The sequence below is a fragment of the Pseudophryne corroboree genome, chromosome 5 (assembly GCF_028390025.1).
Source record: "Pseudophryne corroboree isolate aPseCor3 chromosome 5, aPseCor3.hap2, whole genome shotgun sequence".
Taxonomy (NCBI): domain Eukaryota; kingdom Metazoa; phylum Chordata; class Amphibia; order Anura; family Myobatrachidae; genus Pseudophryne; species Pseudophryne corroboree.
This window is the reverse complement of record NC_086448.1, coordinates 451,853,313-451,876,810: the sequence shown is the minus strand read 5'-3', so window position 1 is coordinate 451,876,810 and position 23,498 is coordinate 451,853,313. Positions and strand designations below refer to the sequence as shown.

Sequence of the window (23,498 nt, the reverse complement as noted above, 5' to 3'; positions counted from 1 at the left end):
CCGGTCCCACACACAGGAAATCATCGAGGTAATGCGCAACTCCATGACCTCCTGATGAAGACTCCACGCACCAATGTAAAAATGTGCTAAACCGTTCAAAAAACGAGCAGGAAACGGAACATCCCATCGGCAAACATTTGTCAATGAAATACTACGCTCCGAGTTGAAAACCCATAAAACGGAATGAGTCCGGATGCAACGGGAGCAACCGAAACGCGGATTCCACATCAATCTTAGCCATCAGGGCACCAGGGCCGTAACTACGAACTAACTCTAGCGCCTCATCAAACGACTGGTACACCACCGAGCAGTGAGCCGGTGGTATCGCGTCGTTGACCGACGACCCTGACGGGTAAGAAAGATGCTGAATGAGCCGAAAGGCACCTGGAGTCTTCTTGGGGACTACCCCCACTGGGGAGATGACCAAGTCATCCACTGGGGGCGAGCTAAACGGGCCCTCCTTCCTACCCAGCCGTACCTCTTTATCAACCTTCTCGCGCAAAACAGACGGCAAGGCGTGAGCGGACTGAAGATTCCGTAGAGCCCGGACAGATACATCGCCCGCAACAGGCAAGCGGAAACCAAACTTAAAACCATGAAACAAAAACTGAGCGTCCGTACTATTCGGATACCAATCCAACCATTTGGACATGGCGTCCAAATTAATTGGCGTTGATGCCCTGTGGAGCGATCCCGCTCGCGCCGGGTCTTGCGTAGCTTTGCTTACCCCGCGCGCTTTGGCGATTGCCTTTAAAACAGGTAGAGGCCGGGTGGGAGCCGCCACATTGCAAGCACAAATGTCGAAACCGACACTGCTTGTCGAAGGAACAGGACGCATTGTTAAATGCGTAGCACTTCCCCTTCGCGGCGGCCTGCCCTCCCCCGCGGATAGCCAATCTACCTTTCTTATCCGATTTGCCGTCCGCGCCGCTCCCTTGGGCGGACGACCTTGCGCGTTGCCCGTTTGCCCCCGGATTCCTTGCGGGTTGAGAAGCCCGGGTGACCTGGAGCCAGACTTCCACGTCTTTGCAACCAAAGTCAATAACCTGCAAGCAGTCCTGCTTCTCCCGGAATTTCTCATCATACATCCGCCATTCGATACCTGACGATGTGCGCTGCATATCGTGTATCAAGTGCAGGTATCGTATGACGTTCATATGTTCCTCAGGCCTATCTTCGAGGTAACAAGCCGCAAAAACGCAAAAACCGGCCAGCCAGTTGTCGAAATTACGGAAGGCGTCAGCTCCGATGCCTTTCTTAGCTGTCGCCGCCTTAAACTCCTTCTTCGCGTCCTTAGTCAGGACGAACATATCAACTTAATCGCCTCTGCAGATCTTCTTACGGCAGCTATCCCGCAGCCCCCTAAACACGGCCGTGTAATCACAGTGGACTACTCCCAGCAAATCGCGGCGCTTCTTGGCCCTGCGAGCGTCCTCGCTAAGCCGCTTGCGTCTCTTCCGCCTCTCCTGCTACCCTGCCGCCCTCTTAGCGTACTTCGTCGCCCGCTTTTTAGCCCTAGTCGTGCTACTGACGTCGGACGCCGGCGACGACAGGGATGAAGAAGAGGAGGAACAGAGAGAACTGGAGCGCGTGCTGGAGCCCGACGCCGACTGCTCAACCTCACCTGACTCTGTCGACTGTTCGGACTGGGAGTCCTCCGGTGTGGAAACTTCTAAATCCTCCTCGTCGCTCCCGACCACCTCCACTTCTCCGCGATCACCTGAAGAAGAAGACAGACCACGGGACCTGGAAACCACTCGCGGCGCATGCCTAGCACTCCGGGGCGAAGACGTCCCCACCTTGCGCCCACGTTCGGTCCTCACAGGACGGTGTCCCAGCTGCGCCACGGCCGCCCCCAGGTCACGGCAAGCGTGAGCAATTCGATGAGCCGCCGACCCCGGCCGCGTACCGGACGCCCTTGCTTCCGCGCGCGCCGGAACGCCTTGCTGCCCCCGGGGATGTGGCTGCGGCCAACGGGCCCAACGCCGCCACCACCGTCGACAGAGCTGACGCCAACTCTCCGGAAGGGTCCTGACTTCCCCAAAAGTCACTGCCGGCACCCGCGGGAGCCCCCGCAGATGCCGGCGCACGCCTCCCTGCCCGACGCCCGGCAGGCGCCAACAGGGGACCCGACGGGCCAATGCTCTGCCTGGCCCGCTGGGGAACTGCTGGCCCACCTGACCACAATCGGCGTGGTCCCCCACCAGTCACCTATCCTAACCTGTGCCTGCTGGCCTTCACTATTGCTGCTCTGGCTACTGCCGGCCCCCCCGCACGCGCCCTCCCCCCGCAGGCCAGAGCTCTCTCCATCTGCAGGGAAGGCGCCTCGGCGGGGCTCAATGCTGCCGTGCTCGCCCCTGGTACGCCCCCCCCCCCCCCCCCGCCGCCGCTCCCCGCCGGACTCCGGCTGTAAGGGAGGCAGCAGCGGAGATGAGGACACTGGCGGCGCCGCTGCGCGCACACGTGCGCGAACGGCGCCACTGGCTGAGAGCACGGGCGTGCGTGCACCCTGTGCGCGTGTCCTGCCGCTTCATGCCACCCTCCTTCCAAAGTTGGGCCCACTTGAAAGGACCTTCGGACGAGACCCCGCAACAGGCCTCGTCCGACCCGCCGCCGCCCCCTCTGCCCCCCTCGCCCGGCACCACCCCGCGGCCGCGACAAGGGGGATGTGTGGGGAGATGGTATGGAAGCCCGATCGCTGCCCGACCTGGCGCGCACGCGCGTGCCTGCGGGCGCCCACAACCGGCAACGGCGCCTCAACCCCCGTAGCCGGAGGTGAAGGCCAATGCCCGGCCACCTCCGGTCGTCTCCCCCGTGCTCCCAGCCCCCCCGCCGCCCGCTGCCGGCCGTTAACGCCGGACCGGTAACCAGTGGCAGGGAAGACCGGGTCCGTCGAGCCACCGCTGCACGGGCACCCGCGTCGTCCCCAGAAGATGGGTAACAGGGAGCTGAGCCAGCCGGCTCATCCGCGGGCCCAGCCTCACCGCCTGGTGAGCGGTAACGAGCTGGGGTCCCGGTGGCACGGCGGGGGCGAGAGGCGGCCATCATACCAAACAGTGTGTGGGGAATGAAAGAGGAGGATGGGCAAACAATACAGCAGGGCAATGCAAGCTGAATATTCTAACTAAACTAGCTAAACACTCTAGTGAATATGCAATGGAGCAAACACTCACCAGAAGGCATACCAGCAGCAAGAGAGACCAAGCTGGCCTAGACATCCCTATATATACTGATCCCTCCCCTCTCTAACATAGGCTGTACTTTTCATAACAGTTAGGTCCACCCCTCACCGGAGGTTTAACTCTCTCCATTCCTATGCAGTCATTTCGCTCTCCTAAAGAACCTAGATCATATTACTAGGAGAAAGCTCTCTGAGGCTTGTGTGAAGAGTGTGATGTCATGTGCAAACACACCACAGCAGCCACACCAGTGCTGGCAGGGAAGAAGTCATACTGTCAGGGCCGGCTCAACCATTAGGCAGCTTGGGGAAGCTGCTTAGGGTGCCGGGATCTGGGTGACACCCCTTAGTCTGCCTATCAAAAAATAAAGGATGTCTTTGAGAAAAGCAACCTTGTTGAACTTAATGCAGATGGCGGCTTTTGAACTTCTAAGACACCACCTCCACACAATAACCTGAGGGGCTCGAAAGTGGGTATTAAAAGTATGGGTTGGAGGTACTGTAGGTTGAAGTTTTGCCTAGGGTGCCAAAAAACCTTGCACTGGTCCTACATACTGTACAAAGTAGTGCACATAACAAAAATGTTTTTCATTATCATTAAATGCTTTGTCTCACGTAGATATTTAATGAAAATCTAGGACATCTTTGTGATCTTGATTTAATAAAACCATTAAATCCATCCCATACTAAAAGGAAAACACTGAGAAGAATACTTTGGCCAAGATTCTGAGTTGCACGCAATTGAGTGATTTTTGTCTTTTGCGCATGTGACTAAGTCGCGCTGCACATGCGTCCAGAGTCTGTTCGCACAAATGGGGTTATTCAGGTTTGTTAGCAAACTAAAAAAGCAAGCAACTGGACAAAACCATGCTGTACTGCAGGTGGGGCAGATGTAATATGTGCACTGAGAGTTAAATTTGGGTGGGTTACTGTACATTATTTCTGTGCATGGTAAATATAGCTCTTTCATTTTTACATTGCAATTTAGATTTCAGTTTGAACACACCCCACCCAAATCTGACTCTCTCTGCACATTTCTCTTACGTCCTAGAGGATGCTGGGGTCCATTTTAGTACCATGGGGTATAGACGGTTCCGCAGGAGCCTTCGGCACTTTAAGACTTTTCAACAGTGTGAACTAGCTCCTCCCTCTATGCCCCTCCTCCAGACCTCAGTTTAGAAAATGTGCCCAGGAGACTGGATTCACACTAGTGGAGCTTTACAGAGCTTTGCTGGAAAAAGACTTTCTTAGGTTTTTTATTTTACTGGGAAGCTGCTGGCAACAGCTTCCTTGCTTCGTGGGACTTAGGGGGAGGGTAGTAGGAACCAACTTCTCAATTAGTTAATGGTTCTGCTTCCGCTGACAGGACCACATTAGCTCCTGAAGGGTACTGAACACAGCCCAAGCCTGGCCCGCGTTCACTTCCACAGCACTGCCGCCACCCCCTAACAGAGCCAGAAGTCAGAAGGCTGGTGAGTATATTACCAGAGTCCTGCAGAGAAGGGATCCTCCCATCATCCTTGGCGGCATACTGGTATACGCGCAGCGGCGGGAAGCTGCACGCCATGTCTCACAGCACAAGGGTGCAGAGCGCATGGGGGGGGCACGCTCTGAGGGCATGTTTTAAAACCTTACTCTCACTGGCAAAAAGGGTACATACATGTACAGCGCTGATGTGCCATCCCCAGCCAGTATAAAGATTACATTGCTGAGGCTGAAGGGCGGGGCTTCTCCTCAGACTTGCCAGAACACTCACTGGGTGCCATTTTCTCCTGCAGAAACTCCAGTGTGAAGCTCCTGAACGCTGTTTCTCCTCATGACAACACTGATACAAGTACAGGGTGTTATAGAAGGGGCAGAGAGTGTTCATTATAATTAGGTCTGTGGGTCTATTATTGGTATATGCTCTGTAAGTGGGTAATATTTCCACAATTCAAAATAAGGCGCAGTGTGTGGACTGGCAAATCCCTCAGTGTCTCCCTGACAGACTTTAGTGTGGGTTTGTCCCCAATAGCTCCCCTGTGTGATAGGGGTGTGTGTACAATTGTGTAACATGTCAGACATTGGGGAGGGTTCTTCCCAGGAAGAACCCATTTTAGATGCACAAGAGGGTAATGTGGTGGCCCTTCCCTCTCAGAAGGAGCCAGAGTGGGTGAGAATGTTGCAAAAGAATATGTCAATGCTTGCAAAGAAATTCTCTGAGTCTGAACAACAGACTAAATATTGGAGGCAGTCTGTGGAGGATGCACTGTTTACTGACCCCTCCATATCATTCACTCGGGTCCCATCCAGTTCCCAGAAAAGGTCTCTGGCCTAGATAATGCAAGGGGACACAGACACAGATTCCGACTCTGACGTCGACATTGGGGATTTGAGAGGGGTAGTCCCCAAATTAGCCAAAAGCATACAATGTATGACAGTTGCTATAAAGGAAGTGTTGGAGTTTCCTGAAACAACACTGGTCCCAGAGGAAAAGGATTATTTGAACTTAAATAAAAAGCAGGTTGTGACTTTTCCTCCTTCAAAGGATTTGAATGCGTTCTTTGAAGAATCCTGGGCTAACCCTGAGAAGAAATTTACCCTTCCCAGAAGGATACGTGTAGCGTACCCTTTCCCTGAGGAAGACAGGCACAAATGGGAGACACCCCCAATGATAGACGGGATCCGGTCTGAAGATCGACAGTGTCTAGGTCAACAATGTTTAGGTCGACCACTATAGGTCGACAGTTACTAGGTCGACAGGGTCAGAAGGTCGACATGTTGTAGGTTGACAGGTCAAAAGGTCGACATGAGTTTTTAATTTTTTTTTATTTTTTTTTACTTTTTCATACTTAACGATCCACTTAGACTACGATTGGAACGGTAATCGAACGAACGAAGCGAGCCATGCGAGGGGACAAGGTGCCTTAATTGGGGTTCCCGGTCACTCTATGACTGTCGACCTACAGTGGTCGACCTAAACATTGTCGACCTAGACACTGTCAATCTAATGATCCACACCCATGATAGACACCTCAGTTTCTCGGCAGTCTAAGAAAATAGTTTTGCCTGCCCCTGGTTCAGCTTCTTTAAAAGATCCAGCTGACCGTAAATTAAATACAACCCTAAAATCCATATATACGACTAATAGTACGGTGCTCAGGCCCACCATTGCTTGTGCGTGGGTAGATAATGCTGTGGAAAAATGGTCTGACAACTTGCTTGTTAACATAGACACAGTTGACAGGGATGAAATAGTCCTAACTCTCGGCCATATCAAAGATGCTGCAGGTTACTTAGTTGAAGCTATGAAGGATATTAGGTTGCTGAGTTCAAGATCCTCCACTATGGCGATTTCAGCACGCAGGGTGCTGTGGATCCACCAATGGAATGCTGATGCGGAATCAAAAAAGAATATTGAGGCGCTTCCTTACAATGGAGAAGCCCTCTTTGGAGACAAGCTGGATGCCATGAATTCAACAACTACATCAGGCAAGTCAGCATTTCTGCCTTCCGCATCTGCTCCACCTAGTAAAGGATTTCATTCTCATACGATGCAATCCTTTCGGCCCAACAAGTCCAAAAAGGCAAAGGGTAACCCCTTCTTTGCAGGAAGAGGTCGAGGAAGAGGTAAAAAATCTACAACACCATCAGGCTCGCAGGATCAGAAGTCAACAGCTACTTCTGCTAAAACCTCAGCATGACGCTGGGGCTTCCGTGTGGGAGCACGATCGGGTGGGGGCACGTCTACTGTCTTTCAGCCAGGTCTGGGTTCACTCAGATCTGGATCCTTGGGTATTGCAGATAGTATCCCAAGGGTACAAATTGGAATTTCAGGACCTTCCCCCATGCCGATTTTTCAAATCAGCCTTACCAGCTTCTGTTCAGGACAGAGCAAAAGTGCTGAACGCAATACAGAAATTATGTCAAGACAACATAATTTCCTTAGTTCCTGTGTCACAACAGGAAGAAGGGTTTTATTCAAGCCTGTTTGTAGTGCCGAAAACCGGATGGCTCGTCAGACCGATTTTAAACCTAAAGACTCTGAACCTTAATTTGAAAAGGTTCAAATTCAAGATGGAATCCCTGAGAGCGGTGATCTCCAGCTTGGAGGAAAAGGAATTTCTGGTATTGAGGGACATCAAAGATGCTTATTTACATGTTCCCATCTACCCGCCGTATCAGGCATACCTGAGGTTTGCGGTGCATCACTGCCACTACCAGTTCCAAACATTGCCTTTCGGGCTCTCCACGGCTCCGAGAATATGGTTCTTCGCAAGAAAGGAGTCAAAGACGATCTCCTCATAAAAGCGAGATCCAGGTAGAAACTAGTGCAAAACATTGCACTTTCCCTGACGGTGCTTCAACAGCACAGTTGGATCATAAACCTTCCAAAATCATAATTGGGACCCACAATGAGGTTATCATTTCTGGGAATGATATTGGACACGGAAGCACAGAAAGTATTCCTACCGGTGGAAAAGGCTCTGGAGATCCAGAGGATGGTCAAACCAAGTTTGAATCATCAGTGCATCCACCTGCTGGGGAAGATGGTAGCGGCCTACGAGGCTCTACAATTTGGCCGATTCCACGCCAGGGTGTTCCAATGGGACCTACTGGACAAGTGGTCTGGATCGCACCTACACATGCACCGGAGGAAATTCCTGTCAACAAAAGCCAGTATTTCACTCTTGTGGTGGCTTCAAAGTTCTCACCTCCTAGAGGGATGCAGGTTCGGGATTCAGACTTGGATCCTGGTGACCACAGATGCAAGCCTCCAAGGTTGGGGAGCAGTCACACAAGGGGAAAGCTTCCAAGGACGATGATCAAGTCAAGAAGTACTCCATCACATAAACATTCTGGAATTGAGAGCTGTGTACAACAGCCTTCATCAAGCGGCACACCTTCTTCAAGGTTGTCCCATACAGATCCAGTCAGACAATTTAACTGCAGTAGCTTACATTAGCCGCCAGGGCAGAACAAAAAGCAGAGTGGCAATGGCAGAGGTAACAAAGATACTCCTCTGGGCAGAAAGACATGCAAAAGCTCTGTCGGCAATTTTCATTCCGGGAGTGGACAACTGGGAAGCAGATTTCCTCAGCAGACACGATCTCCATCCAGAAGAATGGGGCCTCCACCCAGAAGTCTTTGCAGAGGTAGCAGATCATTGGGGCGTTCCTCAAGTAGATATGATGGCATCACGTCTCAACAAGAAGCTTCAGAAATATTGTTCCAGGTCAAGAGACCCACAAGCAATAGCAGTGGATGCACTAGTGACCCAGTGGGTGTTTCAGTCAGTGTATCTGTTCCCTCCACTTCCACTAATACCAAAAGTTCTCAAGATCATCAGAAGAACAAGGGTTCGAGCAATTCTCATTGCTCCAGACTGCTCAAGGAGGGCTTGGTATCCAGATCTTCAAGAGTTATTACTGGAAGATCCCCAGCCTCTTCCTCTTTGCGAGGACCTGCTTCAGCAGGTGCCGTTTGTTTATCAAGACTTACCGCGACTGCATTTGACGGCATGGCTGTTGAGTGCCAGATCCTAGCCCATAAGGGTATTCCCAATGAAGTTATTCCCACACTTATTCTGGCAAGGAAAGGGGTAACGTCCAAACATTATCATCGTATTTGGAGAAAATATGTATCTTGGTGTGAATCCAAGAAGTCTCCTGCGGTGGAGTTTAAATTAGGACGTCTTCTCCTATTTCTACAGGTGGGTGTGGATGCTGGCTTGAGATTAGGGTCTATCAAGGTCCAAATTTCGGCCTTGTCCATTTTCTATCAGAAACAGTTGGCTTCCCTTCCTGTGGTCCAGACGTTCGTGAAGGGGGCTCTGCGCATCCAACCTCCCTTTGTGCCTCCTCCGGCGCCATGGGATCTTAATGTGGTGTTGCAATTCCTTAAATCGGGTTTGAGCCTCAACAAGAGGTAGAGTTAAAGTTTCTCACTTGGAAAGTGGTCATGCTGTTGGCCTTGGCCTCAGGCAGACGAGTGTCTGAATTAGGGGCTCTGTCACACAGTCCTTATTTGATTTTTCATGAAGATAGAGCTGAACTGCGGACGCGTCAGCATTTTCTTCAAAAGGTTGTGTCTTATTTCCATATCAACCAACCTGTGGTGGTGCCAGTGGCTTCTGACACCTCAGCCGTTTCAAAGTTCTTGGATGTTGTCAGAGCATTGAGGACTTATGTTGCAAGAACGGCTCGGATAAGGAAAACAGAATCTTTGTTTGTCCTCTCTGACCCCAACAAGATTGGGGGTCCTGCTTCTAAGCAGACTATTGTGCACTGGATCAGAGGTACCATTCAGCACGCTTTTTTCCATGACAAGATTGCAGTTACCGAGTTCGGTAAAGGCCCACTCTACAAGGAAAGTGGTTTCTTCCTGGGTGGCTGCCCGGGGTGTCTCAGCGTTGCAAATTTGCCGAGCAGCTACTTGGTCAGGGGCAAACACGTTTGCTAAGTTTTACATGTTTGACATCTTGGCTGCTGACGACCTTCAGTTTGGTCAGTCAGTTCTGCAGGAACATTAGCACTTTCCCACTCGTAGTGGGAGCTTTGGTACATCCCCATGGTACTAAAATGGACCCCAGCATCCTCTAGGACGTAAGAGAAAATAGGATTTTAATTACCTACCAGTAAATCCTTTTCTCGTAGTCCGTAGAGGATGCTGGGCGCCCGTCCAGTGCTAATTTTTCCTGCAGGATTATGTTTTATCTTTTTACACAGGTTCTCTTGTGTTAAGATGTTCACAGCTGTTGCTGTTGCGTTATGCATGCACGTTAGCATGGGTTATGTTAAAGGCCATGTTAGGCGGCATGTTTTTTGTATGGTGTGAGCTGGTGTGAATCTCGCCACTAGGTTAATGTAAATTCTTCACTCGAAGTTGTCCGTCTCCTCGGGCACAGTTCCTATACTGACGTCTTCAGGAGGGGCATAGAGGGAGGAGCCAGTTCACACTGTTGAAAAGTCTTAAAGTGCCGAATGCTCCTGCAGAAACGTCTATACCCCATGGTACTAAAGTGGACCCCAGCATCCTCTACGAACTACGAGAAAAGGATTTACCGGTAGGTAATTAAAATCCTATTTTTACATCTGCCCCACCTGCAGTGCACATGGTTTTACCAAGTTGCTTGCTTTTTTGGTTTTCTAACAAACCTGAATAAGGCCAAAAGACGTAGTTGTGATTGAGATGCACAGGGGGATATTCAATTTGGTCCGAAGTGACATCGGGAGTAAAAACCCCCGATGTTTCTTCGGGTGCTGCGGTCGGGCTATTTAATTTGCTCGGCCGGTAACAAGTCCTCTTACACCCGAAAACACACAGGTTCAGTGAAACCTGTGTGTTTTCGGGTGAAACAGCCCCGTTTTCGGTTGAAAACGGGGCTGTTATCGGGCATTTTGCTTCGCCTGCCCGTGGCAGGTGAAGCAAAACCCCCGATAAGCCGCGGCACGCGCCGGCTTATAGGGGCCAATTAAATAGCCCCCACCGGCCGATACTTATCACCCGGCACCCCGGGCCAAATTGAATATTCCCCTAAGTCTCAGAAATGTCTTGAAAATGTATAGGCCCTTCCTGGACAGAGACTGGGAGGTGAGAGGGAGGTGGTTATGGGTGTGCTATGGGAGTGTTGCAGGCATGTCATTGCAGTGACTGCGAACAAAGACACATAAAAGCTCACATTGGAGGCCATATTCTGACGACTCTACGCCTAGCATGGGGCTGGTGCAAGTTTTGATGGTGTGACCAACAATGCACAGAAAAGAGTATTGCACACACAGCTACAGCGCTCACCAAATACCATAACACCACATGTACATAATGGTAAACATAGTGGTATAAAATAAATACAGTCACCCTTGATTGGATGATATCCTCCAATAAACTGACGAATGGAGGAATATTCTTTCTGAGGAAATGTTCCTTTAAATCCAAATCACAGACTTTTCTGTGCATATTGGTTTCTTTGAGGTTTGGGATACACTTCTATTTGCACACCTTATAGCTGCACATCAGGTTTTTTTTGCGCATATTTACTGGAAACATCTGTGTGACCAACAATGGCTGTGTCTAAAGATGCACAAGGCCATTAACCAAACTACACCAATGTACATCTCTTCACTTATCTCAAAATATCTCCTAACCCGATCTCTCCGCTCTTCACAGGATCTACGTCTCTCATCCGCACTCATTAGTCGCTCCCATTCATGATTGCAGGACTATCTTCGTGCTGCACCCACTCTGTGGAATGCCCTACCATGCACAATAAGACTCTCCTCTAGTCTCCAAACCTTCAAGCGTAACCTGAAACTCACCTCTTTAGGCTAACTTATCAAATTCCAGAACCGCTCACATAACCTTCATAAGTTTTCCTATCCAATTACATCCCCACTGTACAGTCCACACATATCCTCACATATTTTGCTACTCACAGCAGTCCCTGCCCCATGGGGGCTTAATTTTGGGGGGAACCAAATAACCTACCAGTATATTTTTGTATTGTGGGAGGAAACCAGAGTACCAGGAAAAAACCCACGCAAACACGGGGAAAATATACAAACTCCTCACAGTTGGGGTCATGGTGGGAATCAATCCCATGCCTTCAGTGCTGTGAGGCAGTAATGCTAACCATTTCACCGTCGGTATTGCCATGCCCCTGTACTGTTGTTACAAGCCTCCGTCACGCACAGGCCCTATTTTAAACATGGGGCGCACCCAAAGGAAACTTTCACCCTGAGCTCTACAACGTCTAGAACTGGCTCTGTTGCCAATTTAGGATTTTCAAATATTGTTCTTTTCAAATGTAACATGCCATCACGTGTTGGCTAGGTCCCCAATTTAGTACATGGGAGGGGGGCACCAACACATACCCTTGCTCCAGGCACAATGGTGCCTAGCTACACCTCTGGCTATATAAGAAACTGTTAATAAATAAATAATGATGCACAAAGTGCTATTTGAGAGTTGAAGACTTTACATATTCAGGCACACCGCAGTATACCAGGGAAGGGCATGTAGCGGTATTGGCATTGAGTTGCAGATGGAAAACCGGTTTATCAAAAATCTGATTTCTGGAAATACTGAAAACTGTACAGAATTGTAGAAAAGAAAAGAAGGGAATTTCCTGGAAAAACTGGGACACTTGGGAACCCTATTCTTTCAAGGCCATAAAATATTTTTTCTGAAAAACATCTTGGTGGAGCAAAGTGTTTTTAATATACACTTTGCAGCTGACCAAAGAGAGGCTTCTAGTAATCCTCGCTGGTCTGTTCATTGCCTGTCCTGTATACTTGTGTGGATATGAGAATTGAAGGCTACAGTCAAACATTTAGTTCATATTGTTTTTCTTGTTCCCTAGGTGTGAAGGCTTTTAGGAGGATGGATTAAAGATAGTAAAATCCGTCCTCATTTGTGAGTACATATAGCTTGTAAATAGTATAAACGTCCCAAATCCCTGACAATTTTTATTGACTGAAAAGGTGGGGGCTTTCTAAATCTAACTCTCTATGCACGTTACATCTATCCCACCTGCAGTGCACATGGTTTTACCCATTAATGGAAAATGTTGTTCTGCAATCTACCTTGAATTAGGCCCAATATGCAGATTTTGTTTGCATGTCAATGTCTGATGTTTACCAACCATGTATTTCCATGTAAAAAAAAAAATGGAGGTCATGCTGAATAGAAGGACATCAACATGTGTGGTGCAGTTAGGATGTTAATACATACTGGGTGGCAAGCAATGAGCAGCGACGTGCAGCTGTGCACATCCCTGCTTAATACATAGCCCAGCTTGGCAGATTCCGCACCTGCAAGTGGTGTGAGTAAAAATATGTCATGTTGGTAACTGAGAGATATCAGTAAAATGGGTGGTCTTCAGTATGCCGACTGTCGGGATCCCGGCGCACAGTATACCGGCACTGGAATCCCGACAGCCAACATACCGACACTTTTTCTCCCTCGTGGGGGTCCACGATCCCCCTGGAGGGAGAATAATATAGCGTGGCGCGTGCCAAGCGCAGTGAGCCCGCAAGGGGCTCATTTGCGCTCGCCACGTTGTCGGTATGCCAGTGGTAGGGCTCCGGGTGCCGGTATGCTGGTCGCCGGGAGCCCGGCCGCCGGCATACCATACTACACCCCAGTAAAACAGCCAGAATGTTGGCTCGTCATGCCCTGCCAAGAGCAGCATCCACTGATCATTAAACTAGATAGGCCTTTAGTAAAATGTAAAGGAAACACAGATTGACTAGCATACTTTGTTTCCAGTAGATATTTCACATGCAGGGGAAAATGTGCTCTTCTATGGATTTGTGGTGTGCCTTTATACAGGATAGCATCTTGTAGTGCTGATGGATCTGTGGTATGATTTACAATATACTGTATAACACCTTGTAGTGCTGATGGATTTGATATGTGTTGGAAGATCTTTTGCATTCCCAAGTATGCAATAAATCTGCATGTAAAGTGTTTTTATAGCAATATGCTACGAATTGTATTGAATGCTTCCCCCCCCCCCCCCATAACTAAAAGGATAGGATAGACATGTTTATTGAGCTCACATTGGTAACAGAATGTTGTATGTGATTGGTGTAATCTCATCCAGAAATTGCAGATGTTATTTCTTTCCTTGAGATATGTATTCATTTGATGTAACTGTCTGTCTTCACTTTTTGTACTTGATAACCTGTGAGAAAGTTGGTTGCATATTCTGTTAGCATTACATAGGATTTAAATGTACTGTTAAACACTGTGGTGTTGGCATATCAGCGATTAACTTAAACTGCAATGTTCACTATTTTTATTCAGGATCCTTAAAATGTATCATACAGTAAAAATATGGGAGTTAGAGATTACATTGTAGCTATGTAAAATGTGCTGAGCAGTGACAGTTTAGCTATATTTATGGCCATAAAATCCCTCAATGACACCCTAACAGCATTCCACATTCTGCATGTTTAAGTAAGTTAGAACCGCAGCAGCTTTAAAAATTGAGGCTTAAATTAGAAAAATAGTTCCCTATACTTGAATAATTGATCTTTTGCTAACGTAATTAAAGCTATTTTTTTTACTAAACAAAACAGTTGGCTGCGCCTTCAAAGTTTTCAAACAATTCGATAAAAGAAGATAAAGGACTTGTTTGCACTATTTCATTGGCACGATTTGACCTTAAGTTGTACCTTGTCCTACCCTAACTAAAACACCCTCGTGGGCCCAACTCTGTTCGTAAGCCATAAATTCAGCTAAATGCAAGTTGACAAATACAGTGCAGGACTACATGCTATGAAATAGTGAAGGAAAAGCAAAATTTGGGAATTGTATTGCCAGTACTTCCCTCATACCTGTCTAAATACCTTTTTAAGACTAATTACACTGGTTTTCATGATACAGTACATATCACAAGTATTTTGTCTGGCGAATACTGTGTTGGTGGCCCTGTCTTGAGGAAGGCCAGTGTTTTGCCGAAATGTCGACCTCTAATGTCACTTTGCTGTCGAGAGTAATACAAAATACAAACTTTCAATTAACAAGTCCCTGATGAGTGCGCTTATATTTTATATATATATATATATATATATATATATATATATATCAATAATGGATGAAGAACAGTGCCTTCTAGTGCAAAATAACAAGTGGAAAGTGTGCAGTGCAAAAAAAAAAAAAGCTAGCTTATATTTTCTCAGGTCTTCAGACTTATCATAAATCCATATAGGTGAGTTAGGAATATGAAATTACTAAAGCAAGAAATATATCATAGTTCATTTTGTCTCTTAATGAGAGCTTAGTAATTGGGGACCTGAGTACTAGTAAGGATTCTAACCTACAAACCAATATATACTCATCACCATATTTAAAAACATAAACAAGCATATATATTTTAATTTCAAGATACAAACATAAGTTAAATTGTTTTCCAGTTCCAATAGGCAATGGTAGGCATTAAACGTACAATATAAAAGAAAACACTGCTTATCTGTCCAATGCATCTAATCAGGATGGCTACTTTGTACCAACATGTTTCATCAGCATCTGACTTCTTCATTATTTATAAATGTGTGTGTGTATATGTATATATATATATATATATATATATATATATATATATATATATACAGGGAGCAGTACACCCTTTTATTTCAAAAAGTGTGCAGGAAATAGGAAAACTGATTACTCCAGTAAGTTATGGGTGGGGTGGGCTATCTTTTAGGGTATGAACTGAACATTGGCACCATCTTGAAATCGACCATCTTGAATCTAAGTCAGATTTTTCAAATGGAAAGGGGGTCATGTAACATTTCAAACAACATCAGAATTTGCTGAAAAGTTTATTGCTGCAAACAGATTTGTTTGCTATTTCAAATCTGTTTGCAACAATAAACTTTTCAGCAAATTCTGATGATGTTTTACATGTGGCATGACCCCCTTTGCATTTGAAAAAAACTGACTTAGATTCAAGATGGCCAATTTCAAGATGTGCCCATGTTCAGTACATACCCTAAAAGATAGCCCACCTCACCCGTACCTTACTGGAGTATTCAGTTTTTTTCTCATTACCTGCACAGTTTTTGAAACAAAAGGGTGCACTGCACTTTTGAATCACCCTGTATATATGTGTATATATGTGTATATATGTGTATATATATGTGTGTGTGTGTATATATATATATATATATATATATATATACTAGGGCCAGTGCAGTTTGGAAATATACTTTATGACACCATTGCACCACTGGTAGGTTTGCTGTGGGGAGGTTTAATGGTGTGATACTGTAACTTGCTTGGTGTTATTTTTTATTTCTAATTGTAATTGGCTGTTAGCCTATACCAATTAGCTTTTTTTGGTTTTAATACAAGCAGTGTGTCCTTCATTTGCTGCCTCAGGCACATCCCTGATGGTAAAGTCATGTGACTGACACCTTGCCATGTCTGCTGCCAAACAGCTGCAGCTAGAATAATGTAATTAATGGCACAATAGTCAGATCCTTTGCAATCTGTTGGTACAGTGCACTACCTGTGGAAGGAAATTCGGTTTGTTTCCGTATGAGAGTACTGTATACTGTACAAAGCTTTTGAATAATTGTCTCACACCTTGGTAGGAAATGAAAGAGGTGTCACTAAGGAACAAAAGATGTTACCTGGTAAATAAAACAAACTGTTTCACACAATCCTCTCTCTGCTGACTGACGCCATCCAGTGGCTCTACAGTGTGACGTACAGTGCTGTGCATTGCTCAGCACAGGTACATCGTGAGACAATTTTGCCATAAAAAAACAAATATAATAGCTGTTAGTCCCCTACATAATTGATTGTTGTAAGAATATGTTTTGTATTGTAGTTACATTTTCATGATCAAAGCCGCATGGAAATTGCATTTTGATATTGTAATCTTATGATAAATGCCCTATGTTACATAATTTAAGCATCTAATAGCTTCAGAATTCGGATTATAATTGTTTTTCCACCCTCTCTATCTGGACTGTACAATTTTTAAAGCAAATATTGTGTTTAATTAAACTGCTGTATGAAAGGCACTGCTAAGAGCCTAATTCCTCTGGTGTATTTTTATCCAGCCTGTGTATTTTTCTTGAAGGAAAAAAAAAAAAGACATATTTCCTCTCATAAACTTCCCTAGCGGTATAATTCCTTTCTCCTATACGCTTTGGAGGAAAATCCTTTATCACTCAGAACTGTTACTTCTGTCACTAAGTGGAAATCGCAGATGTTGCATTCATGGAACAAATTCTCCTGTTCCCTCGCGTCTGACCAGCCATGCATCTGTTCTAGTGATATCATTAGCACACGGTAGACACATTTTCAAGTACATCAGCAGCTTTGCTGTATGGCGCCTAACCCTCCATGGTAACGGCAGACTTTTCCTAATCAGTCTCAAGCTGTTTTTTGTTTTTTTTCAAAGGATGTGAAAATTATGGGGCAGATGTATTAACCTGGAGAAGGCATAAGGAAGTGATAAACCAGTGATATGTGCAAGGTGATAAAGGCACCAGCCAATCAGATCCTAACTGTTAATTTACATATTGGAGTGGATTGGCTGGTGTGTTTATCACCTTGCACACATCACTGGTTTATCACTTCCCTATGCCTTCTCCAGGTTAATACATCTGCCCCATTGTCTGCTAGATAAACTTGTGATTTGATTAATAGTCACTAGAAGCAACATTTTTAGTGGGAACTTATACATGCGTCACGTATGTTATGGTGTTTGGAGGTAGATCCATAAGAATTTACGTAATTGAATAAAATTGTAGATCAACTGCCCAGTAAGAAATGAAAAAGGCCAAAGCCTATAACAGTCTTATGTGGTAACACCAGTATCAACTTAGTAGCAAGGATATTTTCGCTAAGCGGCCTATTTATCACCACTAGGGTTGTGAGGGTAGGGCATTCAGTGTCCCTGGAGCTGTGTGGATAGGGCATGGCATTCAGTGTCTGTCCCTGTGGTGTTGGGGAGGAGGGATAGTTTCATGGTGAAGTTTTGTTCCATTATATAGTGTTTTGTTTAGTTATTCTCCAGCAGAGTTTTGCACCAGTATATTTTGTTTGGAGATACACTGGTACCTCTGTATTTTGCTTTGTGGCATAATGTAGTTCTTGGGTGAAGTCTCTTGTAACTATACAAAGCAGTTGAGAATTTATGTCACAGGGGTTGGGAGGAAGGGGGTAGTATGTGTTCCCAAGGCTGTGAGGGTAGGGTGGTCAGTGTATGTCACTGAGATCAGGGAGTAGGGTGTTAGGGACTGTCCCTGTAGCCAGGGTATCAGGGCATGTTTTGGAGGCCGTGGGATAGGGCGGAACACGGCTACACTCCAGAAGCCAGGGGATGGGTACTGTATGTCCCAGGGGGTAGGGTCTTATCGCCCTCTACTGGAGTCACTACTCCGCTGCTGCTCCCTTCTGGCTAATGTCACTTGGAAGTGTCTGCTAACTGGAGCAGATGACAGCTTCCAGTTTGCATTCCACAGTGGAATGCAAATCTTGGAAGCACTGCAGCTGGCCCAGCAGACGTACAGATCAGCCTGGGCCAGCAGAAAGTGTGAGTCAGCCTGGCAGTCAATGTACAGTATGCTGGCCCAGCAAATTGGAGTATGTGAGTGGCCCAGCAGGGGCTTTCCCTGTGCTGACTCTGTAGTTCTACTGCGCATACAAGAACTTGGGTATACACAAGCATGACTTTTGGCAGAAATGACGGTGGGATCTGAATGGATCACTCTTCACAATCGGGACTCCATTCTATAGGGAAGGAGCGCGGTAGGGGAACAAAATCCATCTGAAGATCTTGAAGGTTCCCACAGTCAAGTTTCAAAAATTTTGTATTTTTGGAGCTTGATTTATTTTAATGTAGGTCCCCATACTCCATTGTGGGAGTGAAAGGTAAGCAGGAGATATCTGTTGTAGCCCTGAAATTTAATTTAGACCCTAATTTATCCCTGATTGCTGTGCTGCAAATTACACTTTCCTGCGATCAGATAATAGCTGCCTAGGGGAGTGAAAATTTGCCCTGTGCAAGTGTGCGATTGCATGTGTACGCAGTGCAAAAAATTCCCCTCAGTCAGTGGACAGCTGCAAAACCGTTCGCATCACACTCGCCATCTAATGTTTTTCCTATTCTGTGCATTGTGTGCAGTCTGTGCGTTGCTCAACACTTACTCCTCCAGTGCAAAGAACTCAGGCTGATCGGGGCCGGAGCTGATGTCACACACCCTCCCTGAAAACACTTGCCTGCGTTTTTACGGACACTCCCAGAAAACGGTCAGTTACCACCCACAAAAGTCCGCTTCTTGTCAATAACCTTCAGAACGCCTGTGCGATCCTGTCACTGTTTTGCAACGCGCAAGCACATTGCGGTGCATACGCATTGCGGTGCATACATATGCGCAGTCATTCAATAATCGTCCACTTTGTGATTTCACACAACACTAATCAGGTCTGAATTAGGCCCTTAATTTTTAGAAAATCTGAACATTTTCTGTATCGCCTACTCCCTGCAAGTACTATGGGAAATGCTTGAAAGTTAATTATGATCTGTAGTTTGTTTTTCAGTAGAGTTCCTTATTTATTTATTTTTTTGCAGTTATTTTAATTAGTGTAGTAGTGCATTTGTTAGTTCCAGTTGCTAGTTTTTGTTTAGATAGTTCTAGGTTCATTTATTTATTTTCAATAGCCTTTATTATATAAGAATACTTTCCTTGCAGCATAAATAAAAGAGTTGCCATAATTGCCTGTACTTCACTTCCAGAATTCAGCATGCATGTGGCATCTAATGCAGATGTGGACATCCCAGAGTCCTTCAATGGATATCTCTGGCTTGGTAGCCTTTCACTCTGCCAAGAAATGGCTTAGGGATGTAATTGGTGCCAACTGGACACAGGGCAAGGAGACAAACATTTGTTTTGGAGGATGCTGGGACTGGACCCAGGCAAGGTTTTTATGGGCTTGAAGACAACGGCATAGGTCCTGCCTGTATAAGGATAGTTACAGTAATGACAGCAGCATTAGAGCACCTAGAAGAAGGGTTGCTTTGTTTAAGTTTAAAGGCCCAAACACATGCAGCCTGTGGGGTATCTGGTCGGGATTCCGGCTGTCAAAAACCCGTCAGGGATCACAATCACGGCGCCGGCATCCCGACACCCGGAATTCCGATCGCTACACTGCCGGTGGGAGTTAGTTTTAGGGTTTAGGCTGCAGGGGAGGGTTAGGGTTAGGCTGCGGCCCGGAGACCTTAGGGTTAGGCTGTGGGGAGGAGGAGTTAGGGTCAGGCAATCCCCACAGAGGGTTAGGCTATGGGGGGCAGGAGGGTTAGGTTTAGGCTGCGGGGAGGGCATTTAGAGTTAGGCACCAAAAGGGAAGGTTAGGCTGTTGGAGGTTGGGATTAGGATTAGACTGCAAACAGGTAGGGTTAGGGGCCCATTGGAGGTAGGTAAGTATACAGTATTTACCTTCCCCAGTCTGGATTTTGATCATCGGGATTCCAGAGTTGGTATTCTGACCGCCGGCATCTCGTTAGCTTGGGATATCCATCCCAAACCACCTGTGGTGAGTGCCTTTACCAGCAAGGGCATTGGCTCAAACTATGCAGCCACAACCAACACTTACCCAGGAGAATAAAGATGTGGGGCAAATAGAGTGTGTTCCTGTCCCTTTCTAGCAAGGTGCCAGATGGTATCAGGTCCCTGTATGTAACTATGTATCTCTCCTATAAAAGGTTATCTTTTGGTAAGCTGAATCTGCAAATGCTGCTGTAAATATAGGGGCTAATTCAGTAAGGATAGCAAATTCTGCTAATCAGCAGAATTTGCTATCCTTTTGGTCGCATGCTGGGGGCCGCCCATTCAACAAGCAGAAATTGCGATCGGTTGTCAGCAGAAACTAAGGATGGCTCCTGCTGGCGCAATTTAGCTGCGCCCGCAGGAATCCCGGCGCCATGTTACCCATCGCTACGGCTGTATGTGACATCACGCATCCGCCGCAATTACCCCCCGACATGCCCCCAACATGTGATCCAACCTGAATTAGCCCCTCGGTCTGAATAACTCAGCATATCTCATTTTAAATTAATCCAGACTATGGAAAGATAGTCCGAGGAGTGACATGTTCTCAATAAACCAATTTAACATCCTTTGGTTAATATACTGAATGTCTGACATTCTCTTCAGTACAGCCAGGGATTCATCATATAAAGGTTCTCCTTATGCTTCTTATTCACCGTGTATCTTTCAAAATTCACCCTCCAACTGTTCACCCATAGCCCCATTGCAGTTAGTACTGTATGTAGTCTCTTATGGGCAGGGCTCTCCTCCCCCTTATTCTTCCCTAGTACACTCCATGTCACCTGTGCTCTGCTCCCCTTCTGTGATCCTGACTATTCTTGCTAATACAGTGGATCACAGTGCCAATTTAATTTCCATCCATGTCTCGCCACTGTATACTCCTATTAGCTTCAGTGAGTTATCGTAATGTTTGCTGGGATGCTTTCAGGATTAATATCCCGACACAGAAATCCCGATGCTGAGAATGCCAAAGGATCCCCGTGGTGAGTATGAGGTTTTGGGTTAGGGACTAAGGGGGACATTTACTAAGCAGTGATAAAAGTGGAGAAGTGAGCCGGTGGAGAAGTTGCCCATGGCAACCAATCAGCAATGACTTAACATTTATAATTTGCTTACTATAAAATTATACAGAGCAGCTTATTGGTTGCCATGGGCAGCTTCTCCACTGGCTCACTTCTCCACTTTTATCACTGCTTAGTACATGTCCCCCTAAGGCTAGAGTTAGGCCGTGGGGGGGGGGGGGGGTTAGGCTATATGCCTATGCTGTGGTCTGCTATTGTGTATTACCCTTTTGCCCTAGTGCCTTAAAAATAGAATGTATTATGATTATTATTATTATTATTAATAATAATAATAATAGTAGCAATAATACTTTTGAATTAATTTTTTTGACTGACTTTCACTTTCCCCATATTTTGTTCCTGACTCTTGGTGTTGGACTGTCCGCTTGATTTTTGCAGCAGACAGTTCTAGCAATGTGAGCAGGTGTAATGTAGTGTTTTTGTTTTATATGTGTACGTTTAATGTAATTTATGTAATTTAAAGTTTGAATTTTCAAAGCGGTTTAAAAGAAAAATAATGATATTAGGTTTTCCTGCCTCTGAAACCTTGAACATATACATCAGGGTATAATGGTTCACGGTGCTTTGTTGTACAAAATTGCCTCCCAAAATAAAAGTTTGATGTACAGTAAAATATCCCTTACCACAGGTTTTATAATTACAGTAATAGAAGAAAGTAAACAATCTGGCGCTCTCTCAAGGGACTGAAAAAAATAGAGTTATATAAATAGATAGATATGTTCCACAGTAGTTAGCAGTGGAAATTGTATTGCCCCTGAAAAGAACATGTGAACCACAAGTATGCAGTAAGTAGAAGTTGTGTGCTTCCATGCACTCTCCGAGCATATATATTTTAATATGCAATTCATAATACAATTTAGGTTACATAAAACCATGGGGTGTCTATCGCACTTTGCAGTTACTGAATATATAATACATGCAAAATGGCGGGGATATACTGTACATGATGAAATAGCTAAGAACTACATATGATGTAGGTAAAATCAAGGAAATCTGTAAATGACACAAATAAGAAAAGCTTCTACGGTAGTAGTATCTCAGAGATTGATTTCTCAAAATCTTATTGTAGAAACCTATATCAACCACTGTGATATATGAGATGTTAACTGATTCAGTTATTAAAAAAACATATAAATGCTGGAATAACCGAATTTGGCAATATAGCAGCATTTCAATATTTTCCTGCTTTAGCCTATACAGTATGTATGATTTTAATTATTTCAGGTTTGCACCTGCCTCTTTGAATGTAATAAAACTGTATATATACACTGGTTTATATTATATGTGAGTTAGCTATAAGTAAGAAAACAATTGTTTTGCAACTGTTTGGAACATGCAGTCAGATCACCATAAATTGTTTGTGCATTTTTACACCTAGATAACTAATGAAACTAATTACATAAAAATATATTAAGGTGGTCACTGTGTTAAAAAGCATAACTCCGAACTCCCTGATGGTCTAGGGAGAGACATTTGTATGTGTCAAATGCATGCATCCTGAAATGAGGGGGCATGGTCTCATGACTAGGTGGTGTGGCCTCACTGGAGGTGCCGCAATTGATGGCCACGCCCCAGTTTTCGCTGCTGTGCGAGCATGCCAAGCGCTCTGTGAGCTGTTGGCCATGCCCCTGTCCTCTCCCGCACAGCTACTATTCACAGATGCTCTGTTAAGCAGAGCAGCGGGTGAGAGAGGGTCTCCCAACTGCCTACCTCTCACCGTGATACACTGTGGCCTATGTGTGGGACAGCAGGACAATCCCAGAAAAATGGGACTGTCCCACCAAAATCAGGACACTTGGGTGGTATGTAAATGTACAGTAGTTAGGTTTACATACCTCACAACTTTGTCCGCCTGTGAAGAGGGACACACGCGCCGCGAACGCGCGCTCCAGAAAAGGGGGCATGGCCTATGATAAGGGGTGTGTGGCTTTGTGGAGGACCCGCCATCGTGAGCCACGCCCCCGGTTTTGTTACTGAGGGGGCATGCCCAGCGCTCTGTGAGCCGCCGGCATGTCCTCTCTCCCTCTATCTGCACTGAATAGAAGCTGTGCGCATGCGCACAGCATCTATTCACTGCTGCTGAGTGCAGGAGCCTCCCAACTGCCCCCCACACTGCGGGACACTGTGGCCTGCGGGTGTGACAGCGGGACAGTCCCGCGAAAATCGGGACAGTTGGGAGGTATGGGTTTA

At 46.1% G+C, this 23,498-nt stretch overlaps 1 protein-coding gene across 3 annotated transcripts in view; it reads left to right on the top strand.

Moving 5' to 3' along the window:
* The window catches only part of GABBR2 (gamma-aminobutyric acid type B receptor subunit 2), a 1,221,295-nt gene that overhangs the window by 1,006,460 nt on the left and 191,337 nt on the right, over window positions 1-23,498 (top strand). The gene's annotated exons all lie outside the window — the stretch shown is intronic.